The sequence below is a fragment of the Prosopis cineraria genome, unplaced genomic scaffold (genome assembly GCF_029017545.1).
Source record: "Prosopis cineraria cultivar Desert tree isolate PC_DT_omini unplaced genomic scaffold, ASM2901754v1 PC14, whole genome shotgun sequence".
Lineage (NCBI taxonomy): Eukaryota > Viridiplantae > Streptophyta > Magnoliopsida > Fabales > Fabaceae > Prosopis > Prosopis cineraria.
Genome location: NW_026555345.1, coordinates 29593099 through 29613811, shown reverse-complemented (window position 1 = coordinate 29613811; position 20713 = coordinate 29593099).

Here is a 20713-nt window from a genome sequence, read left to right as displayed (position 1 = left end):
CACAAGTTATTTTCCGGGAAAAATAACAAGATACGAAAAAAGGTATGGATTCAAAATTTTACATTACTTTTAAAAGTTATAATTACTATCCTTTTGTGAGATTTAATTTATTAGTAGTATTCGAAGCCATACATGATTTAAATTCGACATGGTTTTGTAATCACTTTCTTAAATTTAGCAGCAACTTTTTCAAAAACAGTGGCTTTCAATTTCACAGAATATTGATCTGATTTGAAAACTGGTAGGGTAGAGGGTAGTAGTAGTTAGCATGCGCATTTTGAAATACGATATGGCATCAATCAAATTGTCTGAAAAAGAAGGCTAAGTAGAAGCCACCCTTGAAGTTTGAATTGTCTTTTGTTGTTTTACACATCCAATATGTGTGTGTGTGTGTGTTCACAGCTGAACTGTATTAATTGACCAATTTTGAAATAATTATCCAACAAATTAATTACCCTTATTATATGGTCCCTTGAATTTATGCGGGTAAAGAGAAAAGAGCAGGAAAATGGTCCCTTGAGCTTGACAGGTGCCTGACTGTATAGAGTACAAATTTAAAAGCAACTTGATTAGGACTCAATTTCATTGTTTGCCAACCTGTAATTCATTATACATTTACAACTTACCTTCATTTATTACTTGGTCCAGATGAAAATTAAAGGATGCTCCACATGTCCTTTTCCTTGCATTGATTCATGGAAATTTTTATTCAATATAATATGTTTTGTGTCGGTTTCTTGGAGTTTGATCTCATCTGAGTTGCATATTAAGCTATTTTATTACTCTCGAGGGAGACGAGAGTTACCATCCCTTTTTATTATTTAACCATCTAGTTGCAATATTTTAATATTTTGAAAGAATAACAAATTTATAATAATGTTGAACACGGTGAATTAGTAGATTTGGTCTAGAATTTTATAGTGTACAATACATCAGACATTAATTTAAGGATCAGAATTCAGAATCACATCTGGGATTATGTTGGATAATTTAAAATAACTAATAAGGCCAAGGCACGATATTATTCTTCAGGATAATAGTCACCCATTTGCCAATGTCGTTATTTATTTATTATGTTATTTAACTAGCCGATCAATTCTTTATTTCATCCTTAAAAGATAATAACTAACGAACAATTTTGTATAATTAATTTTCTGTAGGAACGCAAGACATTTGGATTAAGGATCTCCAAACGATGATGACTTGTAATTATGAGAATCATGACATATCATTCTTCTATTTTTTTCACACACATTTACAGTGAGACATGGACAAGAAAAACATCACTTAATTGATAATAGTTGAGTGGAACAGAAAAGATTTAATTATCTTTAAATAAAGATTGAAATTTTAAATCTCATAAAAAAATGGTGAAAAAACTACTTTTAATTATATTAAATTTAGTAGTCTTATCTTCATTTATATATATATATATATATAATCCAAATAGTACTTATATATAACAAGATACAACGTTCCCATATCATTTTTTTTAATAAAAATGAGGTGATGGTAGTAGGTATTTCATCATGGAGGAGGGGGAAGATAGGCATCAAGTGCCAACATCTTTATGAATTTAATATTTTATAAAAAATTATATTTTTTATATTGATTATATTAATAATTTGAATACCCATCAATAATTATACCCAACTAGGCAGATGAAATACTTTCAAACAATATTTTCAGAACCGAATATGTTATTAAATTAAAAAGATTAGTAGTTCATGATTCACATGATTTAACGGAGCTGAACAAATGGTCGAACCAGTAATACAATAATTAAATCAAAAATTATATATATATATAATAATTTAAATATAATAAATAAGTATGAAATTACTACTTAATTTAAAAATAAAATTAAATATTTTAAGTTTATCATAACTTAATGAACCACATAATATAATATAATATCAAATGATTAAAAAAATTAATCATTTTCTAAAAAAATAGACATTTTTTGAACAATCTAGTCTTTAAAAACCGAAACTAGTTCCCAACTTGATTTCGGTTCTTGATCCGACTGCTGATTCAAAACAGCCAAATCTGGCCTAATACTCTTTTTTTTAGCTTGACCAAATTGTTAGCCTAACCGGTTGACGATCCAACCAGTCCGATCGTCCAATTTGGTCTGATTTTTAAATCACTACTTTCAAATCCTAACAACTTAGGGCTTGTTTGTTTTTTGAAAACTGTTTTCTATTTTTTAAAATAAAAAATTTAAAAATTTATTTAAATAAATGTTTTCAATATAATTGTTTTTAGAATTATTTTTATTTGTTTATTTTTTTAAAAGAAACATCTTAAAATTGTTTTATTTTATTTTTAAGAAATATTATATTTGATTATTGAAAATTATAGTGACTAATTACTATCATAAGCCATTATTCCATTATTATTAGCCACTAATCATCAGTCACTATCAACCAAATTTTTAATTTTTAAATTAACATAATCAAATAAATTTTTATTTTGATTTATTTTGAAACATAATTTTTAAAATTGATTTAAAAACAGTTTTTAAAAATGATAAGTGAGGAAAAGAAAAAATCAAAAAGCCCTTAGTTCTCTGGGTCGGCTTATTTTAATTAACGTTTCGGAGTTGGGGCACCTGAAACCTATTCCCAAATTTTTTAATGATTCAGAAATTACTTAGCCAAGACTTTCATTAAAAAAAAAAAGAATTACTTAGCTAAGAATTTTGTTTTTACGAATATAATTTTTAAAAATTGTGTTGCAAAATTTTATACTCATTTATTTAAATAAAATACAAAATTAATTTAAATACTCTTTATGTTATAATGAATCTATAGTTCTATACTAACTGAATTGGATTGGTTCGTTAAACACAATACATCTCTAATGAAAATAATAAACTTCAGCCACTCAAACTAGAAGTCCAATTTTGATAATGAAAAATGGGACTTTTTGGATTTTATAAAATGTATGAGCTTTTAGATTGGGAAAATGAAAATTAAAGATTTCATAAAAATATTAATAACAATTATAAGCACTGAATTTTTAAAATTCTAATAACAGACTATGATCTTTACTTGTAAATAAAAAATATAAATAATCAATTAAAAAATTAACAAAATACATTTGAAATTATTGTTAACTTCAATTAAAAATTTATGAAAGTTCACTTTGAAACTCAATTTTTTGCAATATACGAAAAAATTACTTGAAAAATTAAAAAAATAAACTTAAAATTATTTATAATATTAATTGAGAATTTATGACAATCAGTTGTGAATCATAAAGCCAATTACTTGTGATTTTTTTGTTGTCAATCTATAAATAAATTACTTGAAAAACTTACAAAATATACCTGAGACTATTTGTGTGCCAACTAAAAATTTATGAGAGTCAGTTGTAAATTTCAAGCCAATCACTTATAATTTTTTTACTATTGCTTGAAAACTTAACCAAAAATATTTAAAAGCATTTATAGCATTAGTTGAGAATTTATAAAAAGTCGTCGTGAATCTCAAGCTAATCACCAAAAGATAATTTATTACAAGTAAATATCATAATATTTTATTAAGATTTTAATAATTTAGTATCTGTAATTATCATTAATATTTTTATAGGGTTTTTAATTGTCATTTTTTTTTTAGTATTTTGTTCGAGTAACAAAATTAACATAGAGCCTTCTTTGATTCAATATTTTAATCAACTATGTGAATAGTTTTCATGCAGCAAGTTATAATTAAGCCATTTTAATATGAGAACTTGCTCGAGAGTGATAGATGCTCTCATTGCTCAAGTAATTAGTTAGGAGTTCATCTCACAATCCTTATATATATATATATATATAGAAATTTAACGAAAAAAGTTATCAATATAAATTATTAAAATTGTTCTTATTGTTGGAAGGATATAAAATAAAATTAAAATTATGAGTTCTCAAGTGGAGCAAAGTTCAGTATTTTATTGAGATATTTTTCAAAGCTTAACCACTTTTTTGGCCAAAAAAGCTTAACCATTTGGCTTATAAGTATTGGTCGTTATTCCAACAATTATCAACACCGTGATTAGAGGACGTCTCCACCATCCTCTGACGACCGACACTGGAAGGTTATCCACCATCCTCTCGCGACCGACACTGGAAGGTCTCTCTCTCTCTCTCTCTCTCTCACACACACACACACACACACTGCTCTCAATAATAAACTAATTATATTACTTTTGACCTGTTTCATCATAATTGATGATATTAAAACATTAAAATTTACAAACTCTTTATAAAAATTTATTTTTTTATTAAACATATATACTTTAACAATACATATATTATCATATCTCTGTTATTATTATAAAACACTTTTAATTATTTTATAAAATTAAAAAATATAAGATATTTTTAAAAAAATTAGATGTTAAAAAATATAAAGTATTTTTAATTTTTTAAGATATAATTATTATTTTTTTTAAAAGTATTCCTATTAATGAATGACTTATTATAAGGTGTTTAATAAGGGTAAATATAAAAAATAAGATTAGTTTGAAAGTAGGTAACTACTTTATTGGATAAAATTGAGTTAAAAATACTTTACTTTTTTTAACGGAAAGAGTAACAATTATATTAACTCATTAAATTTATTTTAAATAAAAATTTTCAAAATTTACTCCTATAAAAAATAAAAAAGAGAAATGCATCATATATGATGAGGTATAAAATTAAATTTATAACAAGAGCAAAATTAAAAAGATGATAATAAATAGCCTTTCATATGTTTTAGATTAAAATTAATTTTTTTTAAAAGGTGTCAGAAGATAAAATGCTTTTTTTTATCAACATTTAATGGTAAGTGAAAAATTTATACTCCTTCCTTTAAAGAACGTAAGATATTTTTAGCTTTTTAAAATATAATTATTGTCTTTTTTATAAAAAGTGCCCTTAATGATAGTGATTTTATATTAATTGTAAAGTGTTTAATAAATAAATATGAAAATATGAATTAATTTAAAAATAGATAATTATTTTATTAGAAGGTAAAATTTAATTAAAAATATTTTATATTTTTTAATAATAAAATTTGATAATATAAATTATACGTATGATAAAAAAAATCTAAATAACTAGAACTAAAGAAAACGTACACTATTTTTTTAAGCGGAACAAGATCGCCATAGTGCCTCATAAATTTGGAAAAAAAAAAGCGCTTTTAATTTATATAATTGGTAGACAATGTCCCTCTCTTTCTCCAATTTCATGGTGAATGAAAATACTTCATTTGTTTCACCAAAAAAAAAAAAACGCTTTATTTATTGTTGATGCTTGACAGCTCCACGGACGCCACAGCTACTTTTTAGACTTGCTCCCATTCTTTGTGTCACTCATTTATAGTAATTATTCCTCAAACAATGACTCAATTCTTAAATCTGACGTTCATGAATATATATATATATATATATATTGCCGACAACAAATTTTGTTTTTTATACTTTTAAAAACATAAGGACATGACAAAACTCTCTCTGATTGATGTGATAGTAAATAGTATCTAGCACAAAGTAATTCAATGATTAACTTTTATCCAATTCAAATTTGATTAAAATCGATGTTAATCCTCAACATCAAATATATATTAAAAAGGAAAACATTATTATCAATATATTTTATTAAATTTTAATTTTAATTTTTATATCTTTTTAATATTTTTGTCTCTATAATTTTAATAATATTAAGTGACATTTGTTTCTACTCTGTTAAATTACAAGAATTGTGAGGATGTAAAACACTAAAATCAAATTACAGAAATTAAAAGTAAAATTTAATAAAAATTATAATGATTAATGATTGTATTTTTCTTATTAAAAAATATCATTACATCAGCAATATAACTCATTTTGTTTTTCAAATGCATGGGTCTGATTATTTTTAAGTACTTCATGACTCTACTTTCACTCATTCAGTTTTTTTTATATGCATTTCAATCAATGTTATTAAAACTAGATTGGATCTATCAGTTGAATTGAAAATGGATCCCAAGTCTGATCCGGTCATTGTAGAAAATTGAAAAATTTAAGAATTGGCCCAAAATTGATCGAACCGGTCAAAGGCGGTGAGAACTGGTTGAACCGATCACATTATTTTTTATTTTTAATTCCTATTTCTAAATTATAATTTATACGTATTTATATCAAATTAACATTATGAAATGGAAAAATGTAAGAAATATGTATGAATTTTGTATACGTATATATATTTTAAAGTTATAAATTATAAATTATGAAATAATTATATATATTTTAGATAAAAATAATGTAATATTGATGGATATTGTATATTGTTTATTATTTTTTTAAATTTAAGCAATCAATTTTTGTTATTATATATGATTATTATTTTTTTACTTTAAACATATAATATTTAGAATATATCTATTTATTTACGATCTGTTAAACCATGGTTCAAACTACAATCCAACTATTGAATTATGAATTAATATCTCAACTAATTTAATGGCAACCCACTTTTCATAACATTGATTTCAATATAGGGCTTAAATGTTAAAAAGACAACACTCAAATCTTCAATAAATTTTAAGTTATTATTGTCTCGATTAGTTCGTATAGAAATAGAGGAATATTAATAACAATATAAGTGGTGCATAATTCAGGCATCTTTTTTTTTTTTAAAAAAAAGATAAACCAATTTACCGATCAATTTAACTTGATGATAAGAATATTCTACTTCTAATATATTATTCACTTTTTTCGCTGATGCTTTGAGGCTTCTTTGGTTTAAAGAAAAAGTTAAATTAAAGTAATCATTAACACCTCACAATTGCATGATTGCTATATATATATATATATATAATACATTTTATTTTATTCTAAAATGTTCATACAGTTAAGAAATGATGGCTTGCATCAGGGCTGTCTGAAGAATTAGATGTTATTAAATTTTGACCTAATTCAAAATTCAGCCTCTTTCATAAAAATAATTAGATTAAACAACCCGTTATTTATTTTTATCCAGTGATAATTTCAAAGATTAACAAAAATAAACTTAATCTATAGGGTTGAAAGATTGATCTTGTTAATCTAGTACTCGCTTAGCTTTTTTTGTTCTTTTTCTTCTATGAGAGTTAATAATTAATTTCAGCCTAATAAACTCAATTAAGATAATAAAAATACTTATAATAATAATAAATTCATAATAATTTCCAACAAAAAGAAAAAAATACTTCTATTATAATCCAAATAATTTAAATTTGTAATTTCAATAAAAACAACACTCAACAAACTTGAACAATACTACATTACAATAATAATTTAGAAACAAATTAATAAATTTTCATACAATCATTTTCTTAGTGTTCATTACACTTAAAGTATTTGTCGAAAATAAATTAATTATAATTATATTAAATAATTTAATAAGATAGGACAGAATCAAGTGGTCCAAATATTTAATTTACTGTTCAATCTAACTCAAAAAAATAATTTTATTTTTTTGATCTTAAAGGATAAGGATTTATACAAAACTATACAAGATTGCATCATCTTGAATTGAACAAGGTTAAACAGCATCGGGAGATTTTTGAACAGCTCTAGCATGCGCGTGTGTGGAGAGAGGCAGAGTAAAACTAGGAATAAATTCGCTTTCACTTTTCTTATTTATTTTCCCCACCACTTTTAGAATTTTATAAAAATTTGATACAAAAAAAGAGTTCTTGAGAATCGGAAACTCAACTGTTTTACGCATTGATTTGTATTGAGAAGCAGATTAATAATATCTTAAAGAAGAAAAATGTGGTTTCATTTTACTCAGAGTTTTGGCGTAATGAGGAAAACCAATCAATGTTAGGCATGCGTTGGTAAAAAAAAAAAAAAAATCAATCAATGTTAGGCATATGCTTTTGAAGATGCCATGCAAAAGAAAGAAAAAGAAATGATTTTGCATGTGGGGACATATTCGTTCATCGTTTATTTTGTCTTTTTCAAAAAGTTTTCTCATCGCTGGGCCCAAAATTGCGAGTGCATGCATGTGCATGATTAACAACAATAATATACAATTTTCTATATAACTAATAATTAAGAACACTATTATACTAAATAATAATGTATAAAAATAATGTACAATTTTTTAGATATCCATAGTTGAATACTTTATTCCTTAAGTATTATAAGATATTTTTAATTAATTTATATTTTCAATAAATTGGTTAACAATACTGCACTAATGAAAAATAAGAATTTTATATATAATTTTTTACATCAATTAAAAGGCAATCTATATAAAATAAAAAAAAGCAGTGTCATTTTTACAATTAAAATTTGACTTTCTTGATGAGTTGCCCCCAAATCTGATATAGAAATTATATTTTATATGTATCGGGTGCCTAGACATTTGATATAGAAGTCTTAAAAATTAAACATTGCACGCCTCGTTTAATCACAAGGCAAAACTTGGTAAATAAATTAGTTTATTTTTGTTAATCAAATGAGAAACGTGATGAAAAATTCAATTAGAAGGCATCCATATGTAAAAAATCATGACATAAACATTATTACTAATTATCTCAAATCCCAGAAAACAAACACCGGTGTTGCCCACGGTTTTGCCCCTTTCTATTTCTCTCCTACCGAGTTTTCACTGCTCATTTAAGAATACAATAATCTTGTAAGAGTTAGATAAATTATTAGATTTGTAAAAAAAAAAAATGCATGTTAGTTTTACTAAAATGCATCATTTTAATTATTTATATTAGAAACTACCATATTGATTCCAGTATTAAGTGCGTGATAAATAGAGGCAATTTGGGAATAAATAATAAATATAAGAGATAAAGAGAAATTCAATATTTTTTTAAAATCAAATCAAATTATCGAACTAACTCATACATATTTTAGTATATTTTTGTAATATTGATGTTAATATAAGGTGGACCTTAGCACTATGCATGGTTTAAAAATTTGCTATACTCCCTTTGCATATTATAACATCCTGGCTTTTAAGTCAGAAATTAATTGAAAAAGTCAGAGTATTTAAGTATTTAATTGATTTTGAGGACTTAATTAAAGAAATATATGTATTGAGGATTTAATTTAGAATTTTTGTGAATTGGAGGCTTTAATTGAGGAATCATGTGTAATTAAGGTTTATTGAGGTTGATTAATTGTTTAGGAACTTAATTATGATAAAATTAGGCTTAAGATCATGTATGAGGATTATTTGGGATCCAAATTAAGTTTTCAGCCAGATTTGGATCCAACATATTGGACCTAAGTGAGAATTCATGAATTGCAACGTTCACGGCATGTTTTCAACACCCACATTTATTTTTGTGAAAAACAAAAATAGATGATAAGAGTAAGATGTTGAGGTGCAACTGCTAGAGTTTCAACATTTCCACCATTAGGACTTGATTTTGTGGCTCTAAAGACTTAAGGTAACACTTCTAACATCCCTCCTACCATCTAATATTTTTTTTTAAGCTAGATTCAGTAATGATTAATGTTAGGATTCATGATAAACCAAGGTTCCAGTCAATGGGTACGTGTTCCAAGGTTATTATGAGATTAAATAAGTGTTGCTGGAGTAATTTTGATGATTATTGTGGTAATGGCACATGTAAATCCAAAAACCCTAGCTTATTTAGGTGATTTTTAATGATAATTAGGATGATTAAGGTTTAAATTCATGGTTAAGAAGTGTAATGAGGATGAGTATAATTAAGCGTGATGGTTAGTTGCATGAAAAAGTGTTTGGAATTGAGGTTAATTAACTTAACCCTATAATTAGAGTGTAATTAGAGTTTAATCACAAATATTAGTTATGTTTGGTATTATATGTTACATAAATTATGTTGTTAGTGTTAGTATTGTTGGAAGTGAGGAAATGTAATGTCCACAACAATTAATGCACTAATTAAATCTTGCTACCATGATAATTAAGGCTAATGTCCTTAGTTAATCATTACTATGGTATAATATATTCAACCATGGTTATTAGGAAACAAAGAGAAAAGAAAACTCTTTGAAGATGGGGATCCTAATGAAAATCAACTTCCAAAACCATTGATCTCAAAAATGCATAATATCAAAGTTATGAATAAATGGAAGCCAAATATAGGCCAATCAATAGGGATTACACAATAATATAAGGGCAAATTGGTTCATTTACAAAACTAAAGCATTCACATTACAATTGACCTCCTAATACAATAATTTAACTACATAACTCGTGGGAGTTAAATGGCACATTTCAAACCATAATTTAATAATAAACATCATCAAAATTACACGTAAATATCCATCACAATATTGCTAGCTCAGTCACAAGTCCCTCAAACTCAAATTAACAATAAGGTTAGGCATCTAAATTTAACAATATCACAATACAATAATTAATCCACACTAACATCACTAACCTAAACACAAACTCTCATGAGCTTGGTTTACAAAAGAGATAGGCAGACAACAAATCAAAGTCACAATTTAAATCACAAACATAAATGTAATAGATGCCCTTGAGTTGGTGGTAATATATATATATATATATATATTCTGCCACACAAAGATAAATGAGGCTATATGAGGTGTAATCTAACCCTAAGCTTTCATATCCTTCCCTTTGCCACTATTCAAAGTGTTACCTATAAATATTAATTATGAGGTGATATAAATACCTCAATAATAAAGAAATTGTAACTTCTAACATAAAGAAGTATAAGCATTTAAGGACATGTAAAGCAGGTAAATTATAATATTAAGTCATAATAAAAACATTTAAGTATGCATCATCAATTAATTTTCTCATATCTTCTCCTTAGTCCTTCTAACTGAGTCCTTGGGTTACAATTAATAACAAGACCAATTCGAATGACCAGATTAGTCTAAGCTCTTCAATGTTAGAGGAGTAACTCGACTAAAGATTACCACTCTCTTAACCTAAACCCTAGACTCTATAGTGACTCAATGGTACTAGGATTAACATCAACTATGCTAAGGTAAGAGTTGTTGTGGGCTCGATCCTTGAAAAGGTTATAAAAGATCTCTTTAATGGGATGAAGAATAACCCATATGCTACCATAAGGAAAGCTAGCAACCATCCTATAAGGGAGACATACCTAACACCGAGTCAAGGCCCAAGGGGTGGCTCCATGCTATTATGGACTCCCCCAATAATTGAATTCTTGTGGGATGTCTTAATTATTGCCGATAATACATACTCACTTCCAAAGTAAGTATCATTGGGAGTTACCTATATATTGTCTATGTCACATGGACTTACAATATGATAATCTCCCAACTAGAGTGAACTTTCATCCTTCTCATTTCTCAATCATTCCATAATGTATTACAACTTTAGTCATGCACCATAATACAATTCCACAAGCCAAGTAATCACAATTTCTAGTTAACATGTTCAATTTTATCCACATATATATACTCCACAATTTATATTTAAAAAGTTCTTAACCAATCTCATAATTTTGCAATAAAACATAGCTTACTCAATTCACTCACATTTTTCAACAAATTAACTTATATCTACTTTACACATTTTTTAAAAACATCAAAATTGCATCTACACATATAACATACATTTTATAATTTTCTATATAACAAAAACACTTAAAAACATGTATGTAAGGGGATTTAGGTTCCCAATTATCTTCACCCCTTGAATTACTCAAAAGGGACACTTATAGATATAATCCAAGTCCGAGCTCCCAAATTTTCCAAGAGCTATAGAGAGTTTAATTTACAATTAGACAACTCAAAATTATTAACCCATAACCAAATACATCATTTTTCTAACTAGTCATTTTCACTCAAAAATTTCAAAGTTTAAATTATTAGATAACCTTTTTATCTAATAGTTCATTAATTATATTAGACCCTAATGAGTCTAACTAAATTCATTAATCACTAACATAATTATCACATTACCCATTTTCAACTTAGGGTTTGTTCAAATCAATAAAAAATATATAAATACCCAAATAATTCATACCAACTATTCTAGTGATAATAATATACTCCAAATAACTTCATTTCACTCGTTTATATAGCCAAAACTTTCCCAATAATTAAAATAACCAAAAATTCAAAATTATTTGAAACCCCAAATCCTCCACGGTTAAGAATTTAAAAAAATAAATGAAGAAATATACACAAAAAAATATGGAAAATTCATTAGAAAATTCCAAATCACACTAAACGTATCATATAACAGAACTATCTCCTTTTGTTTTTTTTTTTGAGCCAACAGAACTATCTCCTTGAAATCCCTTATTCCCGAAAGCACACCCCGTTCGCGTCTCTCTCTCTCTCTCTCTCTCTAGTGCAATTGAAGAATGCGTGGATGGAGAATGAGGGAATTCACTCACGGGGCGTGTTTTATTTGGTGGAGCCAACTGAGGTGTTGGCATATTAGTGGGCCGTTGGCCCAAGTGCACGCTTCCGTTTTTTTTTTCTTCATTCATTTTTTTTTTTGGTATTCTAATACGTTCTTTCTCTCCTAAAATTAAAAGGTTTGAGCTAAACTTGTATATTTTTGTTCAAATAAAATTTCATGATATTAGAAAATTTATAATAAATTACTCCATCCATCCCTATATGTAAGATATTTTTAACCAAATTATACAAACTAATAAAAAATAGTTATTTAATTAAAAATATAGTAATATTTTAATTTTTTTCCTAATTATTGTAAATAAAAAATGAATATCTTTTTTCAAAGTAAATTAATGAGAATACTTATCTTCTTCTCTTTTCAATTTAATAAGGATATAGTGGTTTATTCATTAAAAAGTATTCTAACAACCTATTATATTTAGAGACTAAAAAAATTCCAAAAAGCCTTTTATATACAGGAACAGAGGAGTAAGTTGGAACGATATCTTAAATAGTTTAACTATGACTTAAAATAAAGACCTCAAATTTAACCCCCATATTAATTCCAATTAACTCCTAATTTATTTTAATGTATTAGTTTAAATTTTTGGGATGTTATATGGAACACTTGTGAGGGAAAGTTTGCTTGTAAGGAGTAAAGGTAACATTTACTTTTATCTTGTTGTGTATTAGTAATTGATTGTGTGTGTTCTATTAACAAAGATAATTGTTGTCTGAAAATGTATGTTTTGAAAATGTATAATTATTTTTTGAAAAATGTATTGCTAGTGGGATGAAAAATTATATGTGATTATTTTATGTATGAATTTAATTATTTGGAAAGTATGATCAATTATTTGAAATCATATTTGTTTGGAAAATTCTTGTACGCATGACTCATTGAGTTTGGATGCTATTCAAGGATTTTATTATCTAGAATGAATTGTGCCAAGTGTTACGCCCTCATTGATCAATGAGTGGCTTGTTATAGCTTGAACTAATTTACTTTTAACCAGGTGAATAATGTCAAGTGTGGACTTGTATTCATAGAAATGAGAGTATAAGGTTGGTGGTCATGCATTCTTGTCTAGTTTTGTTTGAAACTTGTTTGAAATAATTATTTGAAATTTGTTTTATACACCCTACTTAGCAATGGCATAATTAATTGCATGGCATTTATTATAACATATTGGTATTAGTTACTAAGACCTTCATGTATCATTTCCTATAGTTAACATTTTTATAAAAGAGGGTTTGACTGAAGAAGCATCTTATATTTTAGGGTGGTGTATGTGACATCTAACCTTCTCTTGTTGGCCTCACTTTGTTAGTTATATATATTTTTTCAATCTAGGAGCATATTTATGTCAATTGAGCATGTGATCCATTACCTTGAAATACATTGACTATTGTTGCCTTGAGAGTTGTTGTTAATACTCATGGTCCCATTTTAATGTGATTAAGTAATTAAAATGTGTTTTGAGAATGTAAATTATACTATGACAAGTTTGTATGTTTATTTTATATAAATTATGTTGAGTGATTGTAATTCAGTTATGAAAATTTTTCTGTGCATGAGTAAATTGTCAATTTGAAAATGTTATTCGAGTTGTGTGTGAAGTGGTCAAGTGGATCACATAGTGGTTTTAGCTTTAGTGTTTGTTTGCTGATATTAATTGTTTGGAAAGTCTGTTTTATTATAGCACAAAATACAGTCAGCAGATAGCTGCAGCCAACACCACTTCGGCCATGGCTTCTTCTTGTTGTGTCGTCCGCCGCAAAGAACAAAGGGTTGGTCACGGCAAATGGTGCGAATTTTTTAGAATTGTCCTTTTATTTTATTTTGTTACCAAAAAAGTCCCTTCTACACTTATATCCGTAAATAAATTTGTTTTTGGATGATCTCGTTCCTGGGAATCATGCTTCATTTTTATTTGTGATTTAACTCAATATTTTGGATTTGAACATTTGATACGCATTTATTAACTTAGTAAATTCTCAAATTACCATAGTAGGTTTACTTTAGGGAAAACTAATTTGCCAGTCCTTCTAATTCTGCCAGATTTTGAATCAGGTCCTTCTAGTTTTTTTCCCTTTTTATTATATCCTTATATTTCATAAAGCTGAAAAATTTAGTCCTTTCGTTAATGAAATTCTAGACGGGCGTTAATTCATGTTGACAAAAGATGATGCGTAAATGTGGAATTGAAAAGGCAACACTGTTGGATAAATTTTTTGGCCAAAGTCACTTTCTCTCTCTCGCTTACTATCAGGATTATCTCTCTCCTCCTTGCTTCTCTTTCGCCCTTCCTCCATCTTTCAATCCTTCCTTCATGCTTCTCTCTCCTCCAAGTACTTCTCTTTATCTCACAGTAATTATGCTTTGTTGTTTCTACATTATCCTGAGCCAAATGAGCTCAAGAACCTTTGGGAAGAGAATGGGAAGATTGTGTACAGTTCAATAATTAACTTCTATTTATTTCATAGTAATTAGCGTTTGTTGCTAGTGAGTTTGGAGACCAAGGTGATGGTAGAGAGACAATTAAAGTGTTGAAAATGCAGAGAGATACTGGATGTAAATTAAAAAAGAAAACCATTGCAATGGCCATGGCATGCCAAACCCCAATTCCCACCTAATGTTGTCTTGGATCCAGATGAACACAGAAGCAGAACTAGCTGAAGAAGGAGCCCTTTTCTCCTTCTCGGCATCTTCAGCATGGTCAAACTGGTTGGTTCTAAAAATGGGAGAATCAAGAGCTTTTGCATTGGGAAAGAGCCAAAGAAGTATTAACGACATACGTAGTGTTATTAACATAGGGACTATTTTTTTTAACAGAGTGAATTATAAAGATCCAATAATTAGAGCTGATAATTTAGACCGAACTCGACGGGCTAGCCCGAACTTGTCCAAAAAATTTGGGGCCAAACCTAAAAAAAATATTTTTTTTATTGTTCGGGCCTATTCGAGCCCGAATAGGCCCGAGAAAATTCAAGCCAAGCTCGATCAGGTTCGGGCTTGGCCCAAATACCCAAATAAAAAAATAAATTTAAAAAAATATAAAATATGATAAATATTAATTAATTTTTTAAGTTTTATATCATTTTATACCAAAATATTATATATATAAGTGTTTTAATGAAGTTATTTCTTTAAAAAAAATTAAAAATAGTTATATTTCATATTTTTATTTTTTTAATCAATAAAATATCTGAAAATAATATTTAAAATATATTTTAATATTTTAAGACCCAATTTTTGTTAAAAAAAATTGAGTCCTATAAATCATTTGCATATAAAAAAATAATTTTATATTTTTTATAAATTAAGATAATTAATTTTAAAGTAAAAATAAAATTAAAAATAATTTTAAAAATAAAATTTAGGCATGTACGAATTGACGACTCTACTACTAGATAAACATAATAAATAAAATAATATTCTTAAATAATTACTTGGTTATTGTCCATGCTAGATTTGGTTAAAAATTAAGAGTAAACTAGAGTAAGAATTTCTTTTATGTAAGAGTTAAACAATATAAAAAGTTAAAGAAAAATGATTTCAAGAAAATAATATTTTACTCATAATTAAATAATTTTTCTATATAATAAAATGATGGCAATTTTTTTCATATTCATAAAAATGAGAAGTACAATTTACCTAAAAATTATTAAAAAATTTAAACTAATCGAGATAATAATTTTAAGTTAGTAGTCTAATTGTGATTGAATTGAGATCAGCTTAATTATAATTAAAATAATATAATTTAATTAAAATATATAAAATATTTATATATGACTATAATAAGAGAAATATTTAAACAACTAAAACATTAATTTACAAGTAAAGGAAATATTCATGAATAAATTATACATAATACAAAAAATAATAACAGAGCTACTTAAATACAAAGTTGATAAGTTATTTTTTATTTTATTTTTTTAAAATTAAGATAATATTTTACGCTTAATAGAATTATTTAAAAATTAAAATTGGTTCAAAAAATTAAAAAAAATATTTTTAAAAAGTTTTGAGTATTTGGGCCAGCCCGAAGCTCGAAAGTGTTAGAGTCGGGCTTGACTATATGAGCTTTTTAGAAGAGGTATTATACTTTAAGTCTGATCCGAATAAACCTGGCCCGAATTTAGCTCGGCCCGAATAAGCCCGGCCCGCCCGAGTTACAGACTCTACCAATAATAAAGAAAAAAAATCTAAGAGGACCTGATTCAAAATTTGATAAAATTGCAAGGACTAGCAGATTAATTTTTCTTTTATTTTATCATGTTTACAAGGACTATTTTCTATTATGGTAGTGTCTTTGAAAATTATTCTTATGATGATGAAAAATCCTTTTTTACTATGATAAGCTTTTGTGCAGTTAATTTAATTATTAATTACCATGTTAACTTTTTTCTACTATTGTAAGGTTTTGAAAAACTCCGCCTATGTTTATAGCCGGTCCCAAGCTCGGGTAAAGGAGGAGGGTTGTGTTAGGCCATCAACAGCCAATGTAAAAATTTGTTGAATCTATCATGAACATGGACAATAGACGTTATAATGTTAATGCTAGGTCGTTGCCCGTAAGTAACGCGCTGCATAGCTCGAGTACAGTGATAAGTGAGTTAGAGCCGCTGCATCGGCGCCCGGATGTAGTGTTAAATGAGCAAGGGCTACCGCGTCATTCTGGACGCACGCGGCTAAAGAAGTTAGTCCATAAGAGCAAAATTAGATTTGGTACTTGGAATGTTGGGACATTAAATTATAAATCTGTAGAGGTTGTAGGGGTTATGATTCAAAGGAAAATCAATATCCTTTGCTTGCAAGAAACAAAATGGCGTGGAGAAGGAGCTAAGGATATTCAAGGTTTCAAACTTTGGTATACAGCAAAAGTAAGTGCACGCAATGGAGTAGGTATCATTATAGATAAGGAGTGGAAGAAAAACGTTGTAGAAGTTAGCAGAATTGGAGACAGAATTATTTCTTTAAAAATGATAATTGGACGTGAGACTGTTAATATTGTTAGCGCTTATGCGTCGCAAGTCGGGACAGAAGCCAGTCTTAAGGAATTATTTTGGGAGGATCTGGAGGGGTTGATTCGACACATACCACAGAGTGAAAAGATTTTTATTGGAGGAGACTTTAATGGGCATGTCGGGAGGGAAGCTGGTCAGTATGCGAGGGTGCATGGTGGTTTTGGTTTTGAGAGCTAAACAATGAAGGGCAAACTCTTCTTGATTTCTCATTGGCGTATGATTTTAAGATTGCCAACACTTGTTTCAAGAAGAGAGATGAGCATCTCATCACTTACAAAAGTGGAGCCTCAAGGTCGCAGATTGATTTTCTTTTGGTTAGGAACACAGATAGAAAACTTTGTAAAAATTGTAAGGTGATCCCTGGAGATGCTGTAACGACACAACATAGGGTCCTAATCCTTGATGTGTGTATTATGAGTAAAATCCAAAAACGTCGACAAGTAGTAACACCAAGGATTAGGTGGTGGCAATTAAAAGGTGAGAAGCAAGATATTTTCAAGCGAAATCTTTTGGATAAAGGAATTTGGGATTCTCAGGGAAGTGCTAACATCATATGGGAGGATATGGCTAAAAAGATACGGGAGGTTGCAAAAGTAGTTTTGGGAGAATCGAAAGGTTCTGGTCCGAGAGATAAGGAGTCTTGGTGGTGGAATAATAGTGTACAGGACAAAATCAAGTATAAGAAGAACTGTTTTAAAGCCATACATTTGTGTAACAATGAGAAAAATTGGGAGAGGTACCGTATGGCTAAGAAGGAAACTAAGAGAGCTGTGGTTGAAGCTCGTTCCAAAGCTTTTGAAGAATTTTATAAGAACCTTGAGACGAAGGAAGGAGAGCAAAATATTTATAAGATTGCCAAGAGTAGGGAAAGAAAATCAAGAGATCTAGAACAGGTAAGGTGTATTAAGGATGAAGAGGGAAGAATTTTAGTTACAGATGATGAAATTAAAAATAGATGGGAGATTTATTTTTCTAAATTTTTCAATGATGGAGAGGATTCATCTAGTAACTTGGAGGATTTAGTAACTGGTGAAGGAGAACAAAATTTGTCATTCTATCGAAAAATACGTGATAAGGAGATAAAAGAAGCTCTTAAGAAAATGGCAAATGGTAGAGCTAACGGACCTGATTGTATATCTATCGAAGCGTGGAAATGTTTAGGTGAAGAAGGGGTGAGATGGTTAACTAAGTTATTTAATGTGATTTTACAGTCCAAGAAAATGCCTGATGAGTGGAGGAGAAGTACATTAATTCCTATTTATAAAAATAAAGGAGATATTCAGAATTGTACTAACTATAGAGGGATTAAACTCATGAGCCACACAATGAAATTGTGGGAGAAAGTAATTGAGCACAGGTTGAGATTGGAGACAAGTATTTCTGAGAATCAATTTGGTTTTATGCCAGGTAGATCAACTACAGAGGCGATTTATCTACTAAGGGGATTAATGGAAAAGTATCGTTGTGAAGATAAAGATCTACACATGGTTTTTATTGATTTGGAAAAAGCTTATGACCGTATACCAAGAGAAGTGCTTTGGAAAGCGTTGAAAAAAAGGGAGTACGGATTGCTTATATTAAAGCCATACAAGATATGTATGAGGGGGTAAAAACTAGTATAAGAACGCCTAGTGGTCAAACAAAGAATTTTCCTATAAAGATTGGACTACATCAGGGATCATCTCTGAGTCCTTATTTGTTCAACTTGATTTTAAATGTTTTGACGGAACATATTCAAGAGGAAATCCCGAAATGTATGCTCTTCGCGGATGATATAGTTCTTATAGCAGAGACAAGAGAAGAGGTTAATTGCAAACTTGAGTTATGGAGGAGGACATTGGAGTCGAAAGGTTTTCGTCTGAGTAGAAGTAAGACGGAATATTTATATTGTAAATTTGGTAAAGGACTATTCGAAAATAATTTGGAAGTGAAATTGGGAGATCAAATTATACCTTAAGTGGAAAAGTTTAGATATTTGGGAGCCATTATTCAAAATGATGGCGAAATCAGTGGAGATATTTCACATAGAATTCAAGCTGGGTGGTTTAATTGGAGAAAAGCTAAAGGAGTTATTTGTGACCGTAAGGTGCCTAATAAACTTAAAGGAAAGTTTTATCGTACTGCTATCAGACCGGCAATGTTATATAGTAGTGAATGCTGGGCTCTAACGGGACAGCAAGAGCATAAAGTTGGAGTAGCAGAAATGAGAATGTTACGATGGATGTGCGGACATACATGTAAAGATAAAATTCGAAATGAGCACATACGTGAAAAAGTGAGGGTGGCACCTATTGAGGAAAAAATGGTAGAAAATCGGTTGAGATGGTTTGGGCATGTACAAAGAAGACCAAGGGAGGCACCAGTGAGAAGAGTGGAACATATAACTTTGAGTCCGATTAAGAGAGGTAGAGGAAGGCCTAAGAGAACACTCTTGGAAGTTGTTGAACGTGATCTCTTAATTAATAATATTTCTAAAAGCTTAATAAATGATAGAGCACAATGGCGTCTTGCAATCCATGTAGCCGACCCCACCTAGTGGGATAAAGGCTTGTTGTTGTTGTTGTTGTAAGGTTTTGAAAATGATAAACTCTACTTTTCTATCATGGTAATCTCTTTGTTATTATGATAGGGTTTGTAAATCAACTTTTATTCTTTTTACCATGGTAAATGTTTTAAAAAATAAAAAGTTGATTTTAATTAATAGGTTTTGGAAACATTTGGGTTGAAAAAAACTATATTGTTACACATACAATATAGAACCTTTTTTAGAAGCTATACTTAATCCAAAATTTAGGATATTTGGTAGTTCTTATTTTTTTTTTTGAAGGAAAATTTGCATCCAAAGACCATTGTGGGACTTTATTTGTGAAAAAGGACCAAAGAAATCTTATATCACTTCGTAGTCCGTGGGGTCTGATATGTAAATAATATTGTTGGAAAAAATATGAAAATATCCTTATGATGTAAATTTGGTATTACTCAAACTTGCTAGTTCCATTGCTTGTTAAAGTTTAATGGGTACTTATTGTTTTTTAAATATTTATTTGTTAAACAGAACATCTCACTTGTCATTTCATTTAAATTTATTAGTTCCACTGCTTAAACTTGTTATTTTCTGACCTCTCACTTTTTAAAATGTAACAAACATACTTGTTATTTTTCAAACGTCAGCTTGTTGAACAGAATATTTCACTTGTTATTTTACTCAAACTCGCTAGTTCCACATGCTTTGGGGCAATTAGGTATTTTCACAATCAGAATTAATTTCATTTAGATCTCGAAGGATTGCAAACTGATATCAAATGTTTTTGTTGTCCTC